Raw genomic sequence first — 8940 nt, 5'->3', positions numbered from 1 at the left:
TCCTGTGACAGAGGAGAAAGTCAAGATATTTTGCCCCAAGGCATGTTTCTTTGCCATATCTTGAAATGGCCCTGCAAAGCTGTCCTTTATGGGGGAAAATCTGCATCTGTAAAGAATCTCTATTAACACAGCTAGATCTTTTTCTTGCAGGCCCTCCCAATCCTGAAGAGATGGACTGTCTGGCACATTTTAAGGGTCTGAATAGGAAACATTTGTCATCTGTTGTCTCGAAGGGTGGCCACTATAAGATTTCAAAAGAACCTTGGTCTCCACAATCTTTTATTTCACCCTGACCATTTCCTTTCTATGGATCCCAGGTCTTTAGACAAACTCAACCAATTGTCAACCAGAAAATGTTTAAATTTACCTATAGCCTGGAAGCCCCCGACCCTTCTGTTGTCTCTCCTTTCTGAGCCAAACCAATGTAATTCTTTCCTTTTCTTTTCTTCTCTTTTCTTTTCTTTTCTTTTCTTTCCTTTTCTTTTCTTTTCTTCTCTCTCTCTCTCTCCCCCTCCCTCCCTCTCTCCCTCTCTCTTTCTTTCTTTCACACAGATTCTCACTCTGTCGCCCAGGCTGAAACGCAGTGGTGTGCTCTTGGCTCACTGCGATCCCTGTCTCCCGGGTTCAAGTAATTCTCCTGTCTCAGCCTCCCGAGTAGCTGGGAACACAGGCACACACCATCACGCCTGGCTAATTTTTGTATTTTTACAAAAATTAGACGGGGTTTCACTATGTTGGCCAGGCTGGTCTCTAACTCCTGACCTCAGCTGATCCACCCGCCTCGGCCTCCTAAAGTGCTGGGATTACAGGCGTGAGCCACCACTCACCCGGCCATGTATTTCTTTTTTCTTTCTTTCTTTCTTTTTTTTTTTGAGATGGATTCTGGCTCTGTCACCCAGTCTGGAGTGCAGTGGTGTGATCTCAGCTCACTGCAAACTCCACCTCCCAGATTCAAGCAATTCTTCTGCCTCAGCCTCCTGAGTAGCTGGGATTAAAGGTGTGTAGCACCGTGACAGGCTAATTTTTGTATTTTTAGTAGAGATGGGGTTTCAGCATGTTGGGCAGGCTGGTCTCGAACTCCTGACCTCAAATGATCCACCCACCTCAGCCTCTGAAAGTGCTGGGATTACAGGCGTGAGCCACTGAACCAGGGGGACTGGCCATATATTTCTTAGATGTATTTAATTGATGTTTCATGTACCCCTAAACTGTATAAAACCAAGCTGCGCCCCAACCACCCTGGGCATGTGTTCTCCAGACCTCTTTTTTTTTGAGATGGAGTCTTGCTCTGTCACCCAGGCTGGAGTGCAGTAGCGCGATCTCGGCTCAATGCAAGCTCCGCCTCCCGGATTCACGCCATTCTCCTGCCTCAGCCTCCCGAGTAGCTGGGACTACAGGCACCAACCACCATGCCCACCTAATTTTTTTTTGTATTTTTAGTAGAGACAGGGTTTCACCGTTTTAGCCAGGATGGTCTCGATCTCCTGACCTCGTGATCCGCCTGCCTCGGCCTCCCAAAGTGCTGGGATTACAGGCATGAGCCACTGCGCCCAGCCTCTCCAGACCTCTTGAGGGCTCTGTCATGGGCCATGGTCATTCATATTTGGCTCAGAATAAATCTCTTCACATATATTACAGAGTTTGACTCTTTTTGTCAACATTACTATTATATTTTTCAACTGCATACATATTATATGTGTGTATTTACTATATACAGTGTTCTGTTGGTATGTATCATTTATTTTACTACTTATTTATTTTAAGTTTGGAAGAGAGAGCTTTATTTTTCATAAAAGGTGGCCATGGCCAGGCAAGGTGGCTCACAGCTGGAATTCCAGCACCTGATCCCAGTGGGTGGATCACCTGAGGTCAGGAGTTCGAGACCAGCCTGGCCAACATGTTGAAACCCTGTCCCTACTAAAAATACAAAAATCAGCTGGGCATGGTGGCCCACGCCTGTAATCCCAGCTACTTGGGAGGCTGAGGCAGGAGAATGACTTGAACCTGGGAAGCAGAGGTTGCAGTGAGCCGAGATGGCGCCACTGCACTCCAGCCTGGGCGACAGAAGGAGACTCCGTGTCAAAAAAAAAAAAAAAAAAAGAGTGGCCAAGTGTCGGATGGCCACTCTGACGGGAGGAGCAGCATCAGGCAGATGGTTGCTATGAGTGGTAGATTCTTAAAGAGCTGGTTTCTGTTTGACCCTCAAGGAAGAAAGGCTAATGGTGGTTAGCAAGGGAGGGGGTATACTGAAGCATGTGGACCCCCCCACCCACCATCTCGTTCTCCTTGAGAACTCAGTTTTCAAGGATAACTGGGGGTTCCTCTTGACCAACAGGGGGTCTGTTTCTTCAGTTAGGGGGCTTAGAAATTCACTGTTATTTCTCATTTTTCCCCCTGTTCATCAGGATATGCCAGAAGCAGCATCAATGGCCAAAGTTTTAATTTGTCTCATGTGGATGACAGGGTGGCGGAGCTACCTTCCTTGGTCCACCCAGCCCCTAGGTGGGACTCCTATGGACGTGAGATTCAGAGCCAAAAGACTTACAGCCAATTAAAGCATCCTAGGCCAGATGAGCGTGGCAGTGGGCAGGCATGCATCAACACTTAAAACCTTTTAGGCAACATAAGCCTAAAACCAAAGCCAAAAAGCAAGCTTACAAAAATGGACTTATCTATAAATTCTATGCATTGAGCTACTGCAACCTTGGTTTTAGTTAGACTTGTAGCAATTAGCTATAAACATAAACATTTCCCTGAAACCACTTAAGGTAAGGAATTTAGAGACTTCTGTGTCCCATAGCATTTTTTTGTGGTTTCTTTTGTAATCTGTCCTAAAGTGGCCAAAAAATGTCTTTATCATATCTCCATTTGCATAAACCCAATAGTGAGAACAACTATACCCAAAAGGCTTTATCACCACCTGTCTTGATATCCTCTTGGTGATTCTCCTTTAATGCTCTAGAAAGCAGGAATTTTTCCATAATTGGAATGGATGGATAATGACCCAGGAGGAAAAGTCCCTCAGTTGCCAACTGTTGAGGCATCTGTGTGCCCATTCTTCTTTTTTTGGATACGGAGTCTTGCTCTGTCACCAGGCTGGAGTGCAGTGGCACGATCTCAGCTCACTGCAACCTCTGCTTCCTGGGTTCAAGGAATCTCCTGCCTCAGCCTCCCAAGTAGCTGGAACTACAGGCATCCCCCACCACACCCAGCTAATTTTTGGTGGAGACAGGGTTTTACCTTGTCGGCCAGCAATACGGAAATGATTCAGAACAGCTGGGCTCCCAACTAAACCCACCCTCAATCCTGGAAACTCGGCCCTAAGTGAAAACAGCTAACCCCATTTTTCTGCCCAAATGATTGCCCTTTTGGCCTTCCCCACACCCTATCCTGGGCCCATAAAAAGACCAGCTGGCAGAGCAACACAAGCGGCTGCTGCAAGTGGTCGGGGATGCAAGATGCTGAGCATCGGAATACAAGTGACTGAACGTTGGGGATACAAGCAGATGAGCATTAAAGCCTACAGAGAGATGCAGCTAACTTCAGATGGTGTGGCTTCAGGGGAAGATCACCTTCTTGCTGCACCATCCCCTTTCTTTTTTTTTTTTTTGAGACGGAGTCTCACTCTGTTGCCCAGGCTGGAGTGCAGTGGCGTGATCTCAGCTCACTGCTCACTGCAAGCTCTGCCTCCTGGGCTTAAGAGATTTTCCTGCCTCAGCCTCCCAAGTAGCTTGGGTTACAGTTGCCCGCCACCACGCCCAGCTAATTTTTTTGTATTTTTAGTTGAGATGGGGTTTCACCATGTTGGCCAGGCTGGTCTCGAGCTCCTGACCTCAGGTGATCCATCTGCCTCAGCCTCCCAAAGTGCTGGGATTACAGGCTTGAGCCACTGCACCTGGCAGCACCATCCCCTTTCTAACTCCCCTTTCCACTGAGAGCCACATTTATCACCCAATAAAATCCTTCACTTATGCTACTCTTTAAATAGCTAATGTGACCTGGTTCTTCCTTTACACCGAATAAGAACTTGAGTGTCAAAAAGGGCAGGCACAGGAAGCTGTCACTCTGACCCTACACTGAGCTGTTCACACTCAGCCATTCACAGACTGCAGCCGGAGTGAAACAAGCCACTCTAGTTCCTGCCCATGAAGAAGGTCAAAGTCAAGGGAACAATCCTGTCTCAGGAATACACTTTACTGGACAGGTTATCAAACGCTTAAAGAAGATTTTACAAATTTAGTGGCACTACCATTGCCCTTGTTTTTCTCAGCCTTCTACAAAGGTTGAATGAACAAATGGTATCTTGAAACTAGAATTAGCTAAATCAGGCTGGGAGCAGTGGCTCACATCTGTAATCCCAGCACTTTGGGAGGCTGAGGCGGGTGGATCACTTGTCAAGAGTTCGAGACCAGCCTGGCCAGCACGGTGAAACCCCTTCTCTTCTAAAGATACAAAAAGTAGCTGGGCATGGTGGTGCATGCCTGTATTCCCAGCTACTAGGGAGGCTGAGGCAGGAGAATCACCTGAACCCAGGAGGCAGAGGTTGCAGTGAGCCGAGATCGCACCATTGTACTCCAGTCTGGGAGACAGAGGAAGACTCTGTCTCAAAAAAAATAATAATAAAAATAAAATAAAATTAGCTACATCTACAGGGAAGACTAGATTACACTAACCGAAAGTTTTTTTTTTTGAGACGGAGTCTTGCTCTGTCACCCAGGATGGAGTGCAGTGGCATGATCTTGGCTCACTGCAAGCTCTGCCTTCTGGGTTCATGCCATTCTCCCGCCTCAGCCTCCTGAGTAGCTGGGACTACAGGCACCTGCCACCACGCCTGGCTAATTTTTTTCTATTTTTAGTAGAGATGCGGTTTCACCATGTTAGCCAGGATGGTCTCGATCTCCTGACCTCATGATCCGCCCGCCTCGGCCTCCCAAAGTGCTGGGATTACAGGCATGAGCCACCGTGCCCGGCTAACCAAAAGTTTTACTACTGATTTTTTTTTTTTTTTTTTGAGATAGAGTCCCCCGGCCGGGCGCGGTGGCTCACGCCTGTAATCCCAGCACTTTGGGAGGCAGAGGCGGGTGGATCATGAGGTCAGGAGATCGAGACCATCCTGGCTAACACAGTGAAACCCCGCCCCTACTAAAAATACAAAAAATTAGCCGGGCGTGGTGGCAGGTGCCTGTAGTCCCAGCTACTCGGGAGGCTGAGGCAGGAGAATGGCGTGAACCTGGGAGGCGGAGCTTGCAGTGAGCCGAGATCGCGCCACTGCACTCCAGCCTGGGCGGCAGAGCGAGACTCCGTCTCAACAAAAAAAAAAAAAAAAAAAGAGAAAATCTCCCTCTGTCACCAGGCTGGAGTGCAGTGGCACCATCTCTGCTCACTGCAACCTCTGCCTCCCGGGTTCAAGCGATTCTCCTGCCTCAGCCGTCCAAGTAGCTGTAACTACTGGTTTACGCCACCATGCCGGGCTAATTTTTGTATTTTTAGTAGAGACGGGGTTTCACCATGTTGGCCAGGCTGGCCTCGAACTCCGTACCTCAAGTGATCCTCCCACCTTGGCCTTCCAAAGTGCTGGGATGACAGGTGTAAGCTACCGTGCCTGGCCTCAAACTGAACATTCTCAAAGTTCTACTGTTCAAAGTTTAGCTTCTTTCACTAAGCAAATCAATTGCTGGCTATGTAAACATTTTTTTTTAGTCTTTGTTTTTGTTTTTCTTTTTCGAGACAGGGTCTTGTTTTGCAACCCAGGCTGGAGTGAAGTGGCACGATCACGGCTTATTGCAGCCTTGACCTGCCAGTCTCAATCAATCCTCCAAATCAGTCTCCTAAATAGCTAGGATTACAGGCGTGTGCCACCACACCTGGCTAGGTTTTGTGTTTTTTAATTTTTTTGTAGAGACAGGGTTTCGCCATGCTGCCCTGGCTGGTCACTAACTCCTGGCCTCTGGGCTTAAGCAATCTGCCTGACTCGGCCTCCAAAAGTTCTGGGATAACAGGTGTGAGCCACCAAGCAGGGCCTGGAAATTTATTTCTGTGCATAGAAAACCTTAGTGCAACTGGGTTGATCTAGGCAGTGTTCCAGACTCCCTCTGTAACCAGACTCTTTGGTTTGACACACATTATGGAGATTGGAAGCCAATGTGTAAGGGAAATAGATATAAAATTAGAACATGACCACTACTTAGGAGGCTGCAGCAGAAGGATCACTTGAGTCCAGGAGTTCAAGGCTGCTATGAGCTATGATTATGCCACTGAACTCTAGCCTGGGCAACAGAGTGAAGAAGGCCTTATCTCAAAAAACAAAACAAAACAAAAACAAACAAACAAAACAACAGTCAGAGGTAGTAGTTCATGTCTGTAATCCCAGCACTTCGGGAGGCTGAAGAGGGCAGATCACTTGAGATCAGGAGTTCAAGACCAGCCTGGTCAACATGGTGAAACCCCATCTCTACTAAAAGTACAAGAAAAATTAGCTGGGTGTAGTGGCAGGCCCCTGTAATCCCAGCTACTTGGGAGGCTGAGCCAGGAAAATCGCTTGAACCCAGGAGGTAGAGGTTGCAGTGAGCCGAGATGGCAACACTACACTCCAGCCTGGGCAACAGAGTGAGACTCTGTCTAAATCAAAGCAAAACAAAACAAAACAAAACAATACATGAGCATGATCATGTTACCCTCTACTACGTAATCAACGTCTTACTAAAACCAGACATTGGTGGCTGGACGCAGTGGCTCACATCTGTTATCCCAGCATTTTGGGAGGCCGAAGCAGGCAGATCACCTGAGGTCAGGAGTTCAAGACCAGCCTGGCCAACGTGGTGAAACCCTGTCTCTACAAAAAATACAAAAAAATCAGCTGGGCATTATGGCGAGTGCCTGTTATTCCAGCTACTTGGGAGGCTGAGGCAGGAGAATTGCTGGAACCTGGGAGACAGAGGTTGCAGTGAGCTGAGATCGTGCCATTGCACTCCAGCCAGGGTAACATAACAAGACTCCGTCTCAATAAAAAATCCAAAAAACAAAAAACTAAAAAAGTAGACATTGGTTTAATGGAAACATGAGAGGCAAAGGGATTGTCTCTACAGTTCTACTATATGAAATAAATAATAGCTTCTTTTGTTTGTTTGTGTTGTTTTTGTTTTTTTGAGACAGAGTCTCACTCTGTTGCCCAGGCTGGAGAGCAATGGCATGATCTTGGCTCACTGGAACCTCTGCCTCCTGGGTTCAAGCAGTTCTCCTGCCTCAGCCTCCAAGTAGCTAGGATTACAGGTGCTCTCCACCACACCTGGCTAATTTTTTGTATTTTTAGTAGAGACGAGGTTTTGCCATGTTGGCCAGGCTGGTCTGAAACTCCTGAGCCCTAGTGATCCATCCACCTTGGCCTCCCAAAGTGTTGGGATTGCAGGCGTGAGCCACTGCACCCGGCCAATAGTTTGGTTTATTAGATGCATCAATAATCAGGGCATTTTGTAGAGGAACCTACTTATCCTTTAATGGAGATAGCATGCAATGGCTACTTCATCTAATTCATTAAAATACTTTTTCTTCCTACATTTATTTATTTATGTATTTATTTTATTTTATTTTTTTTGAGATGGAGTTTCACTCTTGTTGCCCAGGCTGGAGTGCATTGGTGTGATCTCAGCTCACCATGACCTCTGCCTCCCTGGTTCAAGCGATTCTCCTGCCTCATCCTCCCTAGTAGCAGGGATTACAGGCATGTGCCACCATGCCCGGCTAATTTTGTATTTTTAGTAGAGACGGGGTTTCTCCATGTTGGTCAGGCTGGTCTTGAACTCCCGACCTCAGGTGATCCACCCACCTCGACCTCCCAAAGTGCTGGGATTACAGGTGTGAGCCACTGTGCCCAGCCTTATTTATTTATTTATAAGACAGGTTCTCACTCTGTCACCCAGGCTGCAGTGCAGTGGCAGATCTCAGCTCACTGCAACCTCTGCCTCCTGGGCTCAAGTGATCCTTCCACCTCAGCCCCCCAAGTCACTGAGAGTACAGGTGCATGCCACCATGCCCAGCTAATTTTTGTATTTTTTGTAGAGATGAGGTTTTGCCACATTGCCCAGGCTGGTCTTGAACTCCTGGACTCAACAATCTGCCCACTTTGGCTTTCCAAATGCTGGGATTACTGGTGTTAACCACCATGCTTGCTCCTCTATCCCAATTTAAACCACAATCACACAATCTGGTGTCAATGGAAATTAAGGCTGTTGAAGGAGAAATAATTTGATACAAGTTTATTGGAAGCTGAATGTGAGAATTGACCCAGGAACATAGAGCAACAAAGTGGGTGTGTTCCAAAGTCTATTATAAGTTGGAATGCTTTCATGAGAGAGTGTAGAAGGCAGTGGGACTCCTCATAGCTGAGTTGTCCTTCTTCAATGATGGGTACAACACAGAGGTTACAATCATTGGCCAAGGTTGACAATGAACAGGCCAAAATGCTTGAAGTGCAAGACAGTCAAACTTCATGATCAAAATCAAATCAGCGTCCTTCTCAATGTCAGAAGGTGAAGGCTTTGTCAGTACTTGAAGAGTTTGAGAAGCTCATGATCAGATGATTTACTCAGGGACAGGATGTAAGCCATGAATCCTAAGTCCTTCCCCAGATGGTTGGTTTGGAAGCCCGCCAACTGTGATTTGCAGGTTTTTGCTTTTGTTTTTGTTTTTTTTTGAGATGGAATCTCACTCTGTCACCCAGGGTGGAGTGCAATGGTGCAGTCTTGGCTCACTGCAATGTCCGCCTCCCTTGTTCAAGCAATTCTCCTGCCTCAGCCTCCCAAGCAGCTGGGATTACAGGCATGCCCCAACACACCTGGCTAATTTATATATATGTATATATTTTTTAGTAGAGATGGGGTTTCACCATGTTGGCCAGGCTGGTCTTGAACTCCTGGCCTTAGGTGATTCTCCCGACTTGGCCTC

Source organism: Pan troglodytes, chromosome 1 (assembly GCF_028858775.2).
Source record: "Pan troglodytes isolate AG18354 chromosome 1, NHGRI_mPanTro3-v2.0_pri, whole genome shotgun sequence".
NCBI lineage: Eukaryota > Metazoa > Chordata > Mammalia > Primates > Hominidae > Pan > Pan troglodytes.
The sequence above is the reverse complement of the archived record's forward strand: the minus strand, read 5'-3'. Positions refer to the sequence as shown.